The 19391-nt window shown below is 33.3% G+C and overlaps 1 long non-coding RNA gene across 1 annotated transcript; it reads right to left on the bottom strand.

The window, feature by feature from the left end:
* Window positions 1-101: 101 nt before the first annotated feature.
* LOC124454670 lies at window positions 102-2712 on the bottom strand. Its single transcript, XR_006951563.1, has 2 exons — window positions 2558-2712; window positions 102-274 (listed from the first exon to the last, which is right to left on the bottom strand). It is a non-coding gene; the product is annotated as an uncharacterized LOC124454670 (long non-coding RNA).
* Window positions 2713-19391: the final 16679 nt, after the last annotated feature.

Genomic DNA, 19391 nt, shown 5'->3' with positions numbered 1-19391 from the left:
TTTCATAAATTCATGGCTTCAGCTTCGTCAAAAGAGCGCCCTTTAAGAAATCTAGTTCTACAGCACTGTATATAATATAAATGGAAGACAACAGCTCAATGTTTATCTCAACAGGAATTTATAAAGTATTTCAGAAGCAGTCTAGAATATTTTCATGATAGTTTAAATAGTTTATATCTTTAATGCATGTGTTCTCCATTTTACGTCGGCGCAAAGTCACCTACTTCAAGGCCCAAAACGCCCACGAAGATGAAACTTTTGAAAGATCGACAGTCTAGAGCAAATGGAGAATGTCAAAATATGGCGAAGATCAGCATGATGGCAGCGTGAATGAGATACACGCAGAAAAATATCAGGTGTATTGTTTGATAAAAGAGTATAAGCATGGACGATGAGCAAGGCTTACAAAACAGTTGTTAGAACAGACAATTCCAATGTGGAAAAGAAAGGAAGCAGAACTAGAAGCTGCATAGATTAAGATGCCATGATTTCCTTTAAAAGCGATACGTTAAGACAGAATCAAAAATGCAAACATAAGATATTCACACCATTCACAAAAACTCAGAAAGGTCACGCTTTTGTCATTTACAGAGATAAGATAATGAGTGTATAGATAAAAGAAGGCCGAGTTTAGAACTGAACGGTAAGAGACCTAGAGACCTAAATTGTGCTGGTTTTGGTACTGAATGTTGATCAAAATGCTATAAAGCAGAACAATCGAGTATGTTGCAAAAATTTCTTGAACGAAAATCAGATATTGGATATACAAGGAAACCGGGTTATATTTCAGCACCTGTAGAGAAGAGCGCGGAAATACATTAGGGAGCTTTAGCAAAGACTGCGAATATGATTAGGAGTACGAAGTACGTATTTTTGGCGCAAAAATATTGTTGCAGTAGCCGTCATCAATCAAAACTTTCACGTATTTCGTATGCAAAATGAAAGAAAAACAAGCAGTAAAATCGTACAAATATATCGTACATAAAATGCAAAATAGGGAAGATTTCTCTCTATAGAATCCTATTTTCTTGCCAAATCAATATTACCAATTCATCAATATTATTATTGACCAATAGAGCCGTAGCTGCTTCGCAAAATTCGGTGTTTTCACAGTAAAATGCTCGTTCTGTTGTTTACAGCTAAAACAAAATTTTGAGGAAGCAACAACGACAACAAACTTCCTAGTTCCATTCCCTTCGTACTCCTTGTCGTAGTCGTCTCTTGCTCAAGCTCTCTATTAAAAGGAGAGCAGTGGGTACTGTGCTTTAAACAAAACCTGCTGTGCATCGTCAAATTGCAAACCAATTAAACGATCGGATCCCATATAAATGTAACCCATTTTATGAAAATTTTCATCTTCATTAGACAACATCTTCCTTTATGCGTTTTTCTGAAATGTTGGATGCTAATGTTGCTCTACATTTTTGCAGGCGTGACCTCTGGAGCTCCCCGAACGAGACATGTCATTGAAACGAAGATATACTTTTTAACACTAATTTTAAAAATTTGCTTTAATTTAATCAACGGCAATTTTACATTCCTCGCAATTTTAAGTATGTAGACTGTTGCTAATTTTTGTTAGTTTATCGTTAATCAAAAATCATATCGTTAATTATTCACTGTTCATTATCATCAATTATTTTCATTAATTTAACAGCAAATAAAGACTTGTTCTAATTGTGTTCTAATTGTGTTCTAATTTTCCTCTCCTTCGCGTTAACGTGATTATTTGTCAATTAATATAATAACACTTTAGCACTAAAAGAAGCAATTCGAGCTAATTTATATCACGTTTATATTGTACTTCGTTCATTTAATATTGCAAAGTTATTTAACACCAACACCAGTTATCTTCCGCACGGGGTTTAAAAACCAAGGTGTCCAGTTGCAATGCGATATGTGATATTTTAGCGCATTCACAGTACGACAAACAAAAAGATTTTAGACAGTGTACCATCTTTAATAAAATAAGAAACGAAGTAATAATCAGCGAACGGCTAATTTCCGTGAACATTCGGTTGATTGTCTATTTTTGAAAAACTACTGATTTGCGGCCGTGATTTATGAGTAGTGCAAATCAATCGACTCATCTTTTCTTAGCTAATGCTGTGGGCAAACATCACAAAACAAAGCGTGTTTAGCATAAAATGTATTTATTTTACATCTCAAATGAAAAAAGCCAATACTAAACTTCTAAATCTTCTTCATATATTGCATCGGAACTGACAGTGTCCGGGATGTAAAACTCAGAAGCAATTCATACAATGCTCATGACACTGCTACAGTGATATAAGCATAAGTAAATAAAATGGCGACACTTAAAATGCAAATTTAAATCGCAAAATACAAAATGCAGAAGTACAGTTCACAGTCAATGATATGCCAGATTTGAAAATTCCAAACTTTTTCTACACTTTAATTGAAAAATAATTTCGCAAATTTAAGATCTTTTGAATAATGAAAAGCAATACATACTGCCGAACATGATGAATCATATCACGAGTTTAAATTCATATTACAATACCAAACAGACTTAAAACAATGAGCTTTGACATACCTTCGAATCTTCCCGATCTGTAATCCTGAGCACTTCTAATGTCGTAAAATACCCCCAAAAAGCTATAGCAAACAGTGTATGCTCAGTATACAGAATGAATACAAGTCTATCCAGTTCGTAACTGAATATTTGACGTAACAGCTAAGAAACTCTGGTGCATCGGACGGACAATATAATAGGGGAGGGGGTGTAGATCTAAGATTTATGCGAGATAAGGATACGGCTAGGGTTAGATATTGGCTTTCAAAGTTTAACTTTTATCATTTATTAAAATTGCTGTCGGGCATGTAGAGACGGCGTTTTTATAAAAAAGTGCGGAGCTTGCGTGACGTAGGAACCATTGCGTTTTAATCTTAACTATGCGGATCGTATTTTTGTATGTGAAACGCGTGTTTGACTATAAAAGAAGGCGCACAAAAATTATAATGCATTATCAAAGAAGTGTTTGTTTATGCTTATTTGACCAAGAATTATGATTGGTTCGAAACACATTCAATTACATAATGCTATAGAAATGCTAAATAATGTCATTGCTGTTGTCTGAATGCTCACCAAAACTGACAGAGAAGCAAAAGATCTTCTACACGACAAAATTAATATACTTTGGCATGAAGTTCTTGTTTGTTTTATTTTTCAAATTTATGCATAGGGAAAGAATAAGCTTCGAGATGTTTAAGGAAACTCTTGTTAACTCGAAACAAAAATTTGATATTATTGTTACAGCAAAAGTCATTGCTTTTGAATTTGCTAGGTCATGCATTCACAACAAATTCATGTCTGTCTAGTCACAAAATGTTAAAGAAGAATGCTGCAGAAATCTCAATTTTATTGACAATAAGAACATTTGCTTTTGGTGTACGTAGCTAAATATGACAAAATCAAGTCATTTCTATAGTGGTTCTCAAGTGCCACGTCAAATATATTCTTGTTTTGCTGAAGCCGAATTCCTCTCTTTGTTTTTGACGCAAAACATGCCGTAAAAATTAAATATAAAACAATGTGGTTATCTAATACAAGTTTAATCACAGTATCACCTTCAGCCTCGAACAAAGATAGAATATTAGCAGGCCTACAGAAGGAAAGCTTAAACGAAGCAGGTAGTAATTCTATAAGTTCTGTACGATTTCACTGTTCATTAAGAAACTACATTACATTTTGAATGAAATTTATCATTTGGGACATTTTTTGGTCGGCTTCTTTGAAGAGTGCTCTAAAGAAAATTTATTACATTATATGGTTATTCTTTCGCTTCGACTAAAGAAATGGAAAATTAGGGAAAATGTTAGTGAATGATGGGAAGAGTGCAATATGTTTTGAATTTTTCAGCTATTGTAAAATGAATAATGCCATTAAATAGCACCGAAATTGGCTGCTAATTTGCTAATTGCTATAAAAGTAAAAATATTTTGTACCATATATCCCGGTTTTGGTGTTTTAATACTGTCTTATCAACAAACACGTACAAAAGCGCCGCTTGCAAGATTCATATTTATGTCACGTAAAATCATCAACTAATAGCATGATTTTTGATAATCATATAACTTGTAAAGCGCAAGAAACTTTATTCTGAAACTGCGATTCATCTGAGCACTCTCCGCTATATGTTCTATTTACTCGCCGGGTGATTTGATGTGAAAAAAGTTCGAAAGATAGTGTTTCATTCACAGTGTATTTGATGAATTTTGGAATAAAAATGAAGGAGACAGTCCAAACATTTATAGTAAACATAAATTGCTGACGTACACGTAGTACGAGTGCTCTCACATAGAGAAATCCAAATGACTTCATAACCGAGCAAAAACAATAGAAATTCTATGAGCTACAATACAAAACCACAGTAGGTCATTATTAAATTTAATTAATCTTGCCAATGTAGTCATAACAAAATATAGTACTAATTATGTAAAATTACAAATTATGATGTATATGAATATACTTAAGATACTGGAGGAAGAGCCTATTAGTGTAACTAAAATATGATTAGTTTCTCAAAAACGTTTACGCTGCAGTTAAGTTTTGATTTTCTTTACCGTATTGCATCTTTAAATCAATTTCGTTATGTTGTAAATCTTTTTTCAAGAGGTTGAAGCAGTAGTTGTTGCAAATCTGCTACAGTGAACAATAGGGGGTTAAGCAATAGTAGAAACCTGTGTTTAGATAGAGCAATTTATTTGCCGTTGTGAAACATGAGTGGTTTTATGTTGGTGTTAATGAGATTAAAATCAGATGCATAGGCGTAGGAAAGCTTCAATTTTGGGAGGTTAGGGGAGGGGGAGGGAATAAACTTCTTGCCTGAATTTTTAACATATCAAAGAGCCATTGCAGTAATTTATGATGACATGCAGCTTTTGTGGTTAAGATCATTTGGTCGAGTGATATTCAAGCCCTCGATTTGGAAGTGGTGCAGTTGCTAGCTGCAAACTGGGGGCGATATTGAGAACCTTTTAGTGTCTTAGAGTATTCATGAAACTTTTCACTCCTGAATGAGTAAATTGTGATTTTTCCCATTCTAAGGACACTTTTAAAAAAGTAATAAATCATGTAACACGATTACATTCCTCTTTCGTTAACTAGCCCAAACAAACAGCCTATTCCTAATTTTTAGATGGGGGGCACCCTCATTCTTATTTGCTTGGCTACTTAATAATCACCATAAAAAAGCAACATATATTAGTTCCTGTTTTTTCAAGACTTCAGCAACATTGATACAATACGAAACACGCCTTCGTAGCTTACTGCAAATTTTCAGTTTTCAGTTTTTAGTCTTCATTTTTTGCGAAATTGGAGCTTAAATTCAGATTTTTTTGATCTAACAGAAGTAGAAGTTTTTGAAACATTTCCTATAAGTTAATGACAATCAGTTGCAAAAGTATCAACTGAGGCAGTTTTGCTAACTGATACTTGCATATGCTGAGGTAATATTTCAGGGTTTAAATATATTAACAACACTGTTCTGTTTAACACTTGTTCACAATTTATTTCTTTACAACGGAGTCAATACTTTAAATTATCTAAAACATGACAAATATAAGGAACATATAGTTAAGAGCATCTGGAAGTTAGCTAAAATCATACAATATAAGAATTTTCCAACACAATATGGCATTGGCATTAAATACAATTGCACAAGTTTGCAATTTCTAAATGAACATTTATCGAGTGTTCGGGATATGACTAAATTTGTCTGAATTCTAAAGCACCAAATCCAATGTCAGACGAAATATCTTTTTTAGTGTAGCCTGTCCGTTGATAAATTTCACATTGTTCCTTCTTGTTTCTGATTTAAAGACGTTCGTTAAGCGCTTCTCCGCTTCCGTTCTTTACAAATAAATAAATACGAATAACCTTGACCACACGGCCACGGCACAGCATTTCTCACACAGGTCTCGATAGAATTGTACACATTTGTTGTACATGAAAAAGCACAAAAATATGTTGATTGTATGTTCCCATTTCAACACGATGCTGAGGGTAGGTCTTGATTGCCTTTATTAACCACAGCTTTGATTTGGTCGTCTCAGGATAAATATTTCAACTTTTCAAATAATAACGCCAAGATTTTTGAGTTGTACATTGCTACCCTTTTTAGTGTAGCAAGTTTATCGTGTAAGAAAAAATGTAAGTGAACAATTCTTTATAGCAACCAGATTGTTTCAATAATTTCACCCAAAGTAAAATAAGCATATATATTTAGACACAACCATATGCATATTTTGATTGTTTTTATGCTTGGGATGGCCTTATTCTCTACCAAAAGCTCTATACATTAATACGCTGCATCACAAGGTTACGAAAGCATAAATGTTTAAGCTTTCTCCGAAGGCGAAACTATAATGACATTTTTTATTGTATTTATGATTCCATTTATATATCATGTGTCACTGCTTTGAACGTCCGTTTACTTTATTCGTATAAAGGCATGAGCATCGCTGCGTTTACACATCTTGGTGCCCAAGGAATTTTCTTATCGCGGTACCCCATGACGCATTGTTACTACCTTTTAGCATGAATCGCGGGGCACATGGCATATTTGCCACTGTGCGATATTGGCGCTGGGCATAAGACGATAAGTTTGTTCACGCTGTACAACTAATGATAAACATTATATTCTATTTGGCCGAAAAAGAAGCACGAAATGGTAAAACGATAAATAACATTTTTTGCAAAGTATCTTAGTTTTCTTCAGTAAGTGAAAAGAAATATTGCAACGTGTCTTTATGGCAAAGTGTGAAATGTTCAACAATAGTTGATTCAATTTTATTACATCACCATCAACCTTACTGAATCGTGCTTATGAGAAACTGCTTAGTCTTAAAAGAATTGTGTTTATTAACATGCATGTTATCCAATCAGTTTAATGTGTGTTCTTTGTTTCAGATACTCAAAACAAACGAGAAAGGGGGGATAAAGGTGAGCCAGTTCATCGGAATAGATATAAAATTTCAAAAATGTTAATAGCTAAATACATGTGCATGCAGCTGACTCAAACCTACACAAAATATCTCTTTTTTATGAATCGTCTTAATCAGAAGAAGCAAATCGAAAGAAGCAAAAAGGTTTGTTGCATAAATTTTACAATATATCGACTAAGAGTGTTTTTTGTACTTGTGCTTAACATAGTACTTATACATGTATGATAATTGAATATCTTTATGATCGTTTTTCATGTTAAGCAAATGCCAATGAATATAGTATGAAAAGCAGCTCCGCAACACTGTAAAATTCACTCTTGCTCTTTATAACAACCATCTAAATGCATTTTGTGAAATGCAAAACTAAGTATTGTAATGCCTAAGTGAGTATTTATATTTTTTTTTAACATGACCAAATCAGGAGAAACTTCAACGAGAACAGGTTTCAAATTCTAATACATGTTTTTTTGTATTTTGTTGGGCATGGAAAATCTCTAACGTCTTTATCGTTCGCAACTTTTTAGCAGACGTCAAAAAGCAAAGAGAAATCAGTAACTTTAAACTAATGACTTGTTCTCACACTTGTTCTCACAAATTATATATGTTCATTTTATTACTTTATTATTTCAGAATGTAACAGATGCAATGAGGTGGGGCACACCCTTAAAGAGTGCCCTACCAAACCGCGTCGAGGAACGCGAGGTAGCCGGAGAGGCCGCAGCGGACGGCGTGGTCGTCCCCAATGGCGTGGCAGCGGAGGATGGCGTGGCCAAGGGCGTGGCCAAGTAGTCATAAATGACTTTAAAAGGGAAAACAATTTTCTTTAAACATATACCAAACAAAAAAGATTAAAAATATGCTTGATCAATTAAGTAGTGAAGTGTACAAAAAAAGAGCTTTTTAAACTATATTCAGAATAAAAGGAATAAAAAGTAAACATTGTGATTCTGAAACTATTCGATCAATCAAAAACAAATCTTATTTAAACAATGCGAAAAAAAATGATTTCCTTTTGTTATCTTACATTGTTCTTACTATTTTTTGCTGGGAGTAAAGACATTATCCATAAGAAAAAAAAGTTTAAAAAAAACTCTAAAAAAATAAAAATATTCTGAAAAACATCTTTCCTATGTCCAATCTTTATTACAAACAACTATTCATTATCAAACAATAAATTCGCCCTGACGGGGAAATTTAGGTCCACGTTGTATTGCGACCTTGTTTTTGAAGCACTGAAAAAGTATACACGAAGAATATATATACAATTATATATATATATATATAACCCTAACCCTAACCCTAACCCTAACCCTATATAGTCGTATGTCACTCGTATGTACTCGTATGTCAGTCGTATGTACTTGTATGTACTCGTATGTCAGTCGTATGTACTTGTATGTACTCGTGTGGTGTTTTAGTCACGATCTTTTCTCAAGCTGTAGAATTTATCCACAAATTTTGCGCCAGGATAATAAAACCATATTTGTAATCCTCAGAATAAGATCTTTAAGACGATACTAAACACAAGTATATTGCAGCGTGTTAACTTCTTCAAAATATTACTTGGAGCTTATAAGGGTCTGCCTGCAGTCTAAATAGCTAACAAAAAATGAGTTTGTTGAAGAATACTAAAATAGTTATGCCAAGCAATGGGATTTGACCTCAGAATAGACTGCCGGTCTTGTTATCCTGTATGAGTTGCATATGGTAACATATATAATGACAAATAACAGTTGAACAGAGAAATATTACTTTTTGAGAAATATTATGTGCATGCATTCCTGGAACTACAAAACATTGATGTTAAACACAAGTTTAATGGTGGAATTAACCTACATCAACATTATCTTTGCTTAAATTAAAAAAAAGGCAAGACAGATGCTATTCGAAAACGTAAAGTTAATAAGAATAAAGACTTTGCTACGACAACATTGTTTGGGGGGAAACAGAAAAAAACTTACAGACGTCGAAGACTTGAAATTTTATTATAAAGTCGATGGTTTTTTGCCCTTCATTTTGATCATGAACAAGGAATTGTTTTGTCCTAAACAACATCCGAATACTTAGTGACGTTAAGTAAGTCTACGTTCATTAATTAGCAAAATATAATCAGAGCTTTTGTGTGTCTGCCTGCAGTCTAAATAGCTAACAAAAAATGAGTTTGTTGAAGAATACTAAAATAGTTATGCCAAGCAATGTGATTTGACCTCAGAATAGACTGCCGGTCTTGTTATCCTGTATGAGTTGCATATGGTAACATATATAATGACAAATAACAGTTGAACAGAGAAATATTACTTTTTGAGAAATATTATGTGCATGCATTCCTGGAACTCCAAAACATTGATGTTAATCACAAGTTTAAAGGTGGAATTAACCTACATCAACATTATCTTTGCTTAAATTAAAAAAAAGGCAAGACAGACGCTATTCGAAAACGTAAAGTTAATATGAATAAGGACTTTGCTACAACAACATTGTTTGGGGGGAAACAGGAAAACACTTACAGACGTCGAAGGCTTTAAATTTATTATAAAGTCGATGGTTTTTTGCCCTTCATTTTGATCAAGAGCAAGGAATTGTTTTGTCTTTAAAGTGTTTATATTACGAATTTTAGCCCCCCTTTTTTATTAGCTAAATTGAAAGACCTTGTTTCAGTGATTTTAAATCTGCAATTATAATTGAAATTGGATAGGTGAAGGTGATTTTACGGACGTTCAAAGTCACGATTTTCAGCATTTTTTTGCCAACTTTTTTATCGGTATGCTAATGACTTGTGACGTAGAAAGTTGAACACATATATCAACATGGCGTATTCTACTAGTAATCGTAATAAGAAACGCGGAGGAAAACGCTGTGTTGCTGGCGGACCTAATCAAATTAGTCGCGCCAATGATTCAAAAACCGAAGAAATGTCGATGCATCTGTTTCCTAAAAAAGAAACAGAGCCGCTAAGACATAGAAAATGGGTAAATTTTGTGCGTAAACATAGACCGGGTTTTGAGGCTTTCTCTACCTCGTGTCTGTGTTCTGCGCATTTTAAAGATTCTTGTCTTGACCTTAATTTGAGCGTGGAAGTCAAGCCCAAAAGAAGGTTGAAGAAAGATGCTATCCCAACCATTGACGTGGCTGGGATTCCTGAACCATTACAGGACGAAATAACCGATCGAAAGCGAAGACAACTAAGTTTACGCTTGTTTATGTTAATTTTTCTTTTGCCATATGTAAATTCGATATAAGTTTTGTAGATTATTCGACATACTCTCCATAAGCCATCGCTGAAGGAAACATGCTCTCTCAATGAGGAAGTACCATCTACTAGTGAGGGAGCTGAGCATGTTGAAGTATGCACTGGGGAAGCAAACGATTCGCCATTTAAACGACGTGCTATTTTCCATTTTTGCATTTATGCTATGATTTAATTCCATATATTTTTTCTTTTGTCTTTTTTCCCAGACTGACATTGAAGAAAAGATTTTCTTTCATTTAATTCTTTCAGCTTAACCTCTCAGTAGTTGCACCAATTTGTTTTTTTATTGTTTACTCTTGTTTCAAGCCATTAAACTGCATGTCAACTTATATAGTGCATCCATGTATCTCCTATTTGGTTTTTATCTAGGCATATTTCTTGACCATTCCAAACTCAGCAAAGAAGGTCAACAGTCTCTACAGTGCACAAGTTAAAAGACCTTTCCATCATCGCCCCTCTGATGGTATGTAACCTTTTGTGTTACCACTTAGATATGCTTTCCGAATAAAGTGGTAAACACAAGCAGGTAAAGGCCGAGTATTCTCCCGTCCCATAGACCCACAACACCATCGCATCAACCATCTGTATGCCACAGCTCTCAAGTACTTGAAGTAAATAAAAAGGTTGGACAAATTATTGTTGGTGAAACAATGTTGATGATAACATTGTTTCTCATACAATTTACAATCTTACTTATTTAATGATTGTGATGCTTGGCGGCGATAAGCACGTCCATTCCTATCTCTCAATAGTGGCCCGACGTTATCAAGGACAGCCTCATGAATTAAAGGGTCAAATTTCGCATGTTGTGTTATGCATGATATTTTCTCAATGCTGCCATCGAATGTCCTTTTCTGCAAAGCTGGTCCTATTTCCTTACAGCATCTCTACTCTAATGCACCTTCTAACAAATCGGTATGACAGTATTGACAATTATACCTGAAACGTGGGAGCATTGTGGTTTATAAAGTAACTTTATGTATATTACAAACAGGAGAAAACAACAACTTACCATTCACCGAGAGGAATTACGCCATCACTTCGTTGTTCTAATGTCGCAGGGAGAATTCCATCGGGATCATCTGGAGTATGCACTTGATCACCATCGCCTGCGAGCGGTTCATCGTCATATGCGAAGTCTTTTAAATGCTTGACATAACCCACGGATTCCGAGCTCGAATCAGTTACGCATTCAGACATCAAATTCGAATTATCTGAGCACTGATTTGAGGCCATACTTTCCGGAAAACTTGTTTTTTAATATTTTATTGAAAATACTATCATTATTTGTTTTTAAGACAAGAAAAACGACAACAAAATAACCTCCTATAATATAATATTATATTGACGGAAACAGACGTGTTCAACTATCTACGTCACAAGTATCAATATGGCGTCGTAAAAAATTTGCAAGTAGTACCGACTTTGGAGGCAAAATTAAGGAACTTATATTTATCTCTTTAAGTCCAGCGACATGTCATAGTTCTTCAAATAATCCAAATTTTCAATTAAGCTCATAAAAAAGGGGGGCTAAAATTCGTAATATAAGCACTTTAACAACATCCGAATACTTATTGATGTTAAGTAAGTCTAGGTTCATTAATTAACAAAATTATAAAGTCGATGTTTTTTGCCCTTCATTTTGATCATGAGCAAGGAATTGTTTTGCCCTAAACAACATCCGAATACTAAGTGATGTTAAGTAAATCTACGTTCATTAATTAACAAAATATTAATCCGAGCTTTTGTGTGTCTGTTTGCAGTCTTAATAGCTAATAAAAAATGAGTTTGTTGAAGAATACTAAAATAGTTATGCCAAGCAATGGGATTTGACCTCAGATTAGACTGCCGGTCTTGTTATCCTGTATGAGTTGCATATGGTAATATATATAATGACAAATAACAGTTGAACAGAGAAATATTACTATTTGAGAAATTTTATGTGTATGCATGCCTGGTGCTACAAAACATAGATGTCAAACACAAGCTTAATGGTGGACTTAACCTACATCAACATTATCTTTGCTTAAATTTAAAAAAATGCAAGACAGACGCTATTTGAAAACGTAAAATTAATATGAATAAAGACTTTGCTATAACAACATTGTTTGGGGGGAAATAGGAAAACACTTTCAGACGTCGAACACTTGAAATTCATTATAAAGTCGATGTTTTTTCCCCTTCATTTTGATCATGAGCAAGGAATTGTTTTGTCCTAAACAACATCCGAATACTTAGTGATGTTAAGTAAGTCTACGTTCATTAATTAGCAAAATATAATCAGAGCTTTTGTGTGTCTGTTTGCAGTCTAAATAGCTAATAAAAAATGAGTTTGTTGAAGAATACTAAAATAGTTATGCCAAGCAATGGGATTTGACCTCAGATTAGACTGCCGGTCTTGTTACCCTGTATGAGTTGCATATGGTAACATATATAATGACAAATAACAGTTGAACAGAGAAATATTACTATTTGAGAAATTTTATGTGTATGCATGCCTGGTGCTACAAAACATAGATGTTAAACACAAGCTTAATGGTAGAATTAATCCGCATCAACATTATCTTTGCTTAAATTAAAAAAAATGCAAGACAGACGCTATTTGAAAACGTAAAGTTAATATGAATAAAGACTTTGCTATAACAACATTGTTTGGGGGGGAAATAGGAAAACACTTTCAGACGTCGAACACTTGAAATTCATTATAAAGTCGATGTTTTTTCCCCTTCATTTTGATCATGAGCAAGGAATTGTTTTGTCCTAAACAACATCCGAATACTTAGTGATGTTAAGTAAGTCTACGTTCATTAATTAGCAAAATATAATCAGAGCTTTTGTGTGTCTGTTTGCAGTCTAAATAGCTAATAAAAAATGAGTTTGTTGAAGAATACTAAAATAGTTATGCCAAGCAATGGGATTTGACCTCAGATTAGACTGCCGGTCTTGTTATCCTGTATGAGTTGCATATGGTAACATATATAATGACAAATAACAGTTGAACAGAGAAATATTACTATTTGAGAAATTTTATGTGTATGCATGCCTGGTGCTACAAAACATAGATGTTAAACACAAGCTTAATGGTGGACTTAACCTACATCAACATTATCTTTGCTTAAATTAAAAAAAATGCAAGACAGACGCTATTTGAAAACGTAAAGTTAATATGAATAAAGACTTTGCTATAACAACATTGTTTGGGGGGGAAATAGGAAAACACTTTCAGACGTCGAACACTTGAAATTCATTATAAAGTCGATGTTTTTCCCTTCATTTTGATCATGAGCAAGGAATTGTTTTGTCCTAAACAACATCCGAATACTTAGTGATGTTAAGTAAGTCTACGTTCATTAATTAGCAAAATATAATCAGAGCTTTTGTGTGTCTGTTTGCAGTCTAAATAGCTAATAAAAAATGAGTTTGTTGAAGAATACTAAAATAGTTATGCCAAGCAATGGGATTTGACCTCAGATTAGACTGCCGGTCTTGTTATCCTGTATGAGTTGCATATGGTAACATATATAATGACAAATAACAGTTGAACAGAGAAATATTACTATTTGAGAAATTTTATGTGTATGCATGCCTGGTGCTACAAAACATAGATGTTAAACACAAGCTTAATGGTGGAATTAACCTACATCAACATTATCTTTGCTTAAATTAAAAAAAGCAAGACAGACGCTATTTGAAAACGTAAAGTTAATATGAATAAAGACTTTGCTATAACAACATTGTTTGGGGGGAAATAGGAAAACACTTTCAGACGTCGAACACTTGAAATTCATTATAAAGTCGATGTTTTTTCCCCTTCATTTTGATCATGAGCAAGGAATTGTTTTGTCCTAAACAACATCCGAATACTTAGTGATGTTAAGTAAGTCTACGTTCATTAATTAGCAAAATATAATCAGAGCTTTTGTGTGTCTGTTTGCAGTCTAAATAGCTAATAAAAAATGAGTTTGTTGAAGAATACTAAAATAGTTATGCCAAGCAATGGGATTTGACCTCAGATTAGACTGCCGGTCTTGTTATCCTGTATGAGTTGCATATGGTAACATATATAATGACAAATAACAGTTGAACAGAGAAATATTACTATTTGAGAAATTTTATGTGTATGCATGCCTGGTGCTACAAAACATAGATGTTAAACACAAGCTTAATGGTGGAATTAATCCTACATCAACATTATCTTTGCTTAAATTAAAAAAGGCAAGACAGACGCTATTTGAAAACGTAAAGTTAATATGAATAAAGACTTTGCTATAACAACATTGTTTGGGGAAATAGGAAAACACTTACAGACGTCGAACACTTGAAATTCATTATAAAGTCGATGTTTTTGCCCTTCATTTTGATCATGAGCAAGGAATTGTTTTGTCCTAAACAACATCCGAATACTAAGTGATGTTAAGTAAATCTACGTTCATTAATTAACAAAATATAATCAGAGCTTTTGTGTGTCTGTTTGCAGTCTAAATAGCTAATAAAAAATGAGTTTGTTGAAGAATACTAAAATAGTTATGCCAAGCAATGGGATTTGACCTCAGATTAGACTGCCGGTCTTGTTATCCTGTATGAGTTGCATATGGTAACATATATAATGACAAATAACAGTTGAACAGAGAAATATTACTATTTGAGAAATTTTATGTGTATGCATGCCTGGTGCTACAAAACATAGATGTTAAACACAAGCTTAATGGTGGACTTAACCTACATCAACATTATCTTTGCTTAAATTAAAAAAAATGCAAGACAGACGCTATTTGAAAACGTAAAGTTAATATGAATAAAGACTTTGCTATAACAACATTGTTTGGGGGGAAATAGGAAAACACTTTCAGACGTCGAACACTTGAAATTCATTATAAAGTCGATGTTTTTTCCCCTTCATTTTGATCATGAGCAAGGAATTGTTTTGTCCTAAACAACATCCGAATACTTAGTGATGTTAAGTAAGTCTACGTTCATTAATTAGCAAAATATAATCAGAGCTTTTGTGTGTCTGTTTGCAGTCTAAATAGCTAATAAAAAATGAGTTTGTTGAAGAATACTAAAATAGTTATGCCAAGCAATGGGATTTGACCTCAGATTAGACTGCCGGTCTTGTTATCCTGTATGAGTTGCATATGGTAACATATATAATGACAAATAACAGTTGAACAGAGAAATATTACTATTTGAGAAATTTTATGTGTATGCATGCCTGGTGCTACAAAACATAGATGTTAAACACAAGCTTAATGGTGGACTTAACCTACATCAACATTATCTTTGCTTAAATTAAAAAAAAGGCAAGACAGACGCTATTTGAAAACGTAAAGTTAATATGAATAAAGACTTTGCTATAACAACATTGTTTGGGGGGAAATAGGAAAACACTTTCAGACGTCGAACACTTGAAATTCATTATAAAGTCGATGTTTTTTCCCCTTCATTTTGATCATGAGCAAGGAATTGTTTTGTCCTAAACAACATCCGAATACTTAGTGATGTTAAGTAAGTCTACGTTCATTAATTAGCAAAATATAATCAGAGCTTTTGTGTGTCTGTTTGCAGTCTAAATAGCTAATAAAAAATGAGTTTGTTGAAGAATACTAAAATAGTTATGCCAAGCAATGGGATTTGACCTCAGATTAGACTGCCGGTCTTGTTATCCTGTATGAGTTGCATATGGTAATATATATAATGACAAATAACAGTTGAACAGAGAAATACTATTTGAGAAATTTTATGTGTATGCATGCCTGGTGCTACAAAACATAGATGTCAAACACAAGCTTAATGGTGGACTTAACCTACATCAACATTATCTTTGCTTAAATTAAAAAAAAATGCAAGACAGACGCTATTTGAAAACGTAAAATTAATATGAATAAAGACTTTGCTATAACAACATTGTTTGGGGGGAAATAGGAAAACACTTTCAGACGTCGAACACTTGAAATTCATTATAAAGTCGATGTTTTTTCCCCTTCATTTTGATCATGAGCAAGGAATTGTTTTGTCCTAAACAACATCCGAATACTTAGTGATGTTAAGTAAGTCTACGTTCATTAATTAGCAAAATATAATCAGAGCTTTTGTGTGTCTGTTTGCAGTCTAAATAGCTAATAAAAAATGAGTTTGTTGAAGAATACTAAAATAGTTATGCCAAGCAATGGGATTTGACCTCAGATTAGACTGCCGGTCTTGTTATCCTGTATGAGTTGCATATGGTAATATATATAATGACAAATAACAGTTGAACAGAGAAATATTACTATTTGAGAAATTTTATGTGTATGCATGCCTGGTGCTACAAAACATAGATGTCAAACACAAGCTTAATGGTGGACTTAACCTACATCAACATTATCTTTGCTTAAATTAAAAAAAATGCAAGACAGACGCTATTTGAAAACGTAAAGTTAATATGAATAAAGACTTTGCTATAACAACATTGTTTGGGGGGAAATAGGAAAACACTTTCAGACGTCGAACACTTGAAATTCATTATAAAGTCGATGTTTTTCCCTTCATTTTGATCATGAGCAAGGAATTGTTTTGTCCTAAACAACATCCGAATACTTAGTGATGTTAAGTAAGTCTACGTTCATTAATTAGCAAAATATAATCAGAGCTTTTGTGTGTCTGTTTGCAGTCTAAATAGCTAATAAAAAATGAGTTTGTTGAAGAATACTAAAATAGTTATGCCAAGCAATGGGATTTGACCTCAGATTAGACTGCCGGTCTTGTTATCCTGTATGAGTTGCATATGGTAACATATATAATGACAAATAACAGTTGAACAGAGAAATATTACTATTTGAGAAATTTTATGTGTATGCATGCCTGGTGCTACAAAACATAGATGTTAAACACAAGCTTAATGGTGGAATTAATCCTACATCAACATTATCTTTGCTTAAATTAAAAAAGGCAAGACAGACGCTATTTGAAAACGTAAAGTTAATATGAATAAAGACTTTGCTATAACAACATTGTTTGGGGAAATAGGAAAACACTTACAGACGTCGAACACTTGAAATTCATTATAAAGTCGATGTTTTTGCCCTTCATTTTGATCATGAGCAAGGAATTGTTTTGTCCTAAACAACATCCGAATACTAAGTGATGTTAAGTAAATCTACGTTCATTAATTAACAAAATATAATCAGAGCTTTTGTGTGTCTGTTTGCAGTCTAAATAGCTAATAAAAATGAGTTTGTTGAAGAATACTAAAATAGTTATGCCAAGCAATGGGATTTGACCTCAGATTAGACTGCCGGTCTTGTTATCCTGTATGAGTTGCATATGGTAACATATATAATGACAAATAACAGTTGAACAGAGAAATATTACTATTTGAGAAATTTTATGTGTATGCATGCCTGGTGCTACAAAACATAGATGTTAAACACAAGCTTAATGGTGGACTTAACCTACATCAACATTATCTTTGCTTAAATTAAAAAAAATGCAAGACAGACGCTATTTGAAAACGTAAAGTTAATATGAATAAAGACTTTGCTATAACAACATTGTTTGGGGGGAAATAGGAAAACACTTTCAGACGTCGAACACTTGAAATTCATTATAAAGTCGATGTTTTTCCCTTCATTTTGATCATGAGCAAGGAATTGTTTTGTCCTAAACAACATCCGAATACTTAGTGATGTTAAGTAAGTCTACGTTCATTAATTAGCAAAATATAATCAGAGCTTTTGTGTGTCTGTTTGCAGTCTAAATAGCTAATAAAAAATGAGTTTGTTGAAGAATACTAAAATAGTTATGCCAAGCAATGGGATTTGACCTCAGATTAGACTGCCGGTCTTGTTATCCTGTATGAGTTGCATATGGTAACATATATAATGACAAATAACAGTTGAACAGAGAAATATTACTATTTGAGAAATTTTATGTGTATGCATGCCTGGTGCTACAAAACATAGATGTTAAACACAAGCTTAATGGTGGACTTAACCTACATCAACATTATCTTTGCTTAAATTAAAAAAAATGCAAGACAGACGCTATTTGAAAACGTAAAGTTAATATGAATAAAGACTTTGCTATAACAACATTGTTTGGGGGGGAAATAGGAAAACACTTTCAGACGTCGAACACTTGAAATTCATTATAAAGTCGATGTTTTTCCCTTCATTTTGATCATGAGCAAGGAATTGTTTTGTCCTAAACAACATCCGAATACTTAGTGATGTTAAGTAAGTCTACGTTCATTAATTAGCAAAATATAATCAGAGCTTTTGTGTGTCTGTTTGCAGTCTAAATAGCTAATAAAAAATGAGTTTGTTGAAGAATACTAAAATAGTTATGCCAAGCAATGGGATTTGACCTCAGATTAGACTGCCGGTCTTGTTATCCTGTATGAGTTGCATATGGTAACATATATAATGACAAATAACAGTTGAACAGAGAAATACTATTTGAGAAATTTTATGTGTATGCATGCCTGGTGCTACAAAACATAGATGTCAAACACAAGCTTAATGGTGGACTTAACTACATCAACATTATCTTTGCTTAAATTAAAAAATGCAAGACAGACGCTATTTGAAAACGTAAAGTTAATATGAATAAAGACTTTGCTATAACAACATTGTTTGGGGGGAAATAGGAAAACACTTTCAGACGTCGAACACTTGAAATTCATTATAAAGTCGATGTTTTTCCCTTCATTTTGATCATGAGCAAGGAATTGTTTTGTCCTAAACAACATCCGAATACTTAGTGATGTTAAGTAAGTCTACGTTCATTAATTAGCAAAATATAATCAGAGCTTTTGTGTGTCTGTTTGCAGTCTAAATAGCTAATAAAAAATGAGTTTGTTGAAGAATACTAAAATAGTTATGCCAAGCAATGGGATTTGACCTCAGATTAGACTGCCGGTCTTGTTATCCTGTATGAGTTGCATATGGTAACATATATAATGACAAATAACAGTTGAACAGAGAAATATTACTATTTGAGAAATTTTATGTGTATGCATGCCTGGTGCTACAAAACATAGATGTCAAACACAAGCTTAATGGTGGACTTAACCTACATCAACATTATCTTTGCTTAAATTTAAAAAAATGCAAGACAGACGCTATTTGAAAACGTAAAATTAATATGAATAAAGACTTTGCTATAACAACATTGTTTGGGGGGAAATAGGAAA

This window comes from Xenia sp. Carnegie-2017, unplaced genomic scaffold (assembly GCF_021976095.1).
Source record: "Xenia sp. Carnegie-2017 unplaced genomic scaffold, XeniaSp_v1 HiC_scaffold_3, whole genome shotgun sequence".
NCBI classification, from domain to species: domain Eukaryota; kingdom Metazoa; phylum Cnidaria; class Anthozoa; order Malacalcyonacea; family Xeniidae; genus Xenia; species Xenia sp. Carnegie-2017.
Note: the sequence above shows the minus strand (reverse complement) of the source record. Positions and strands in the feature narration are given on the sequence as shown.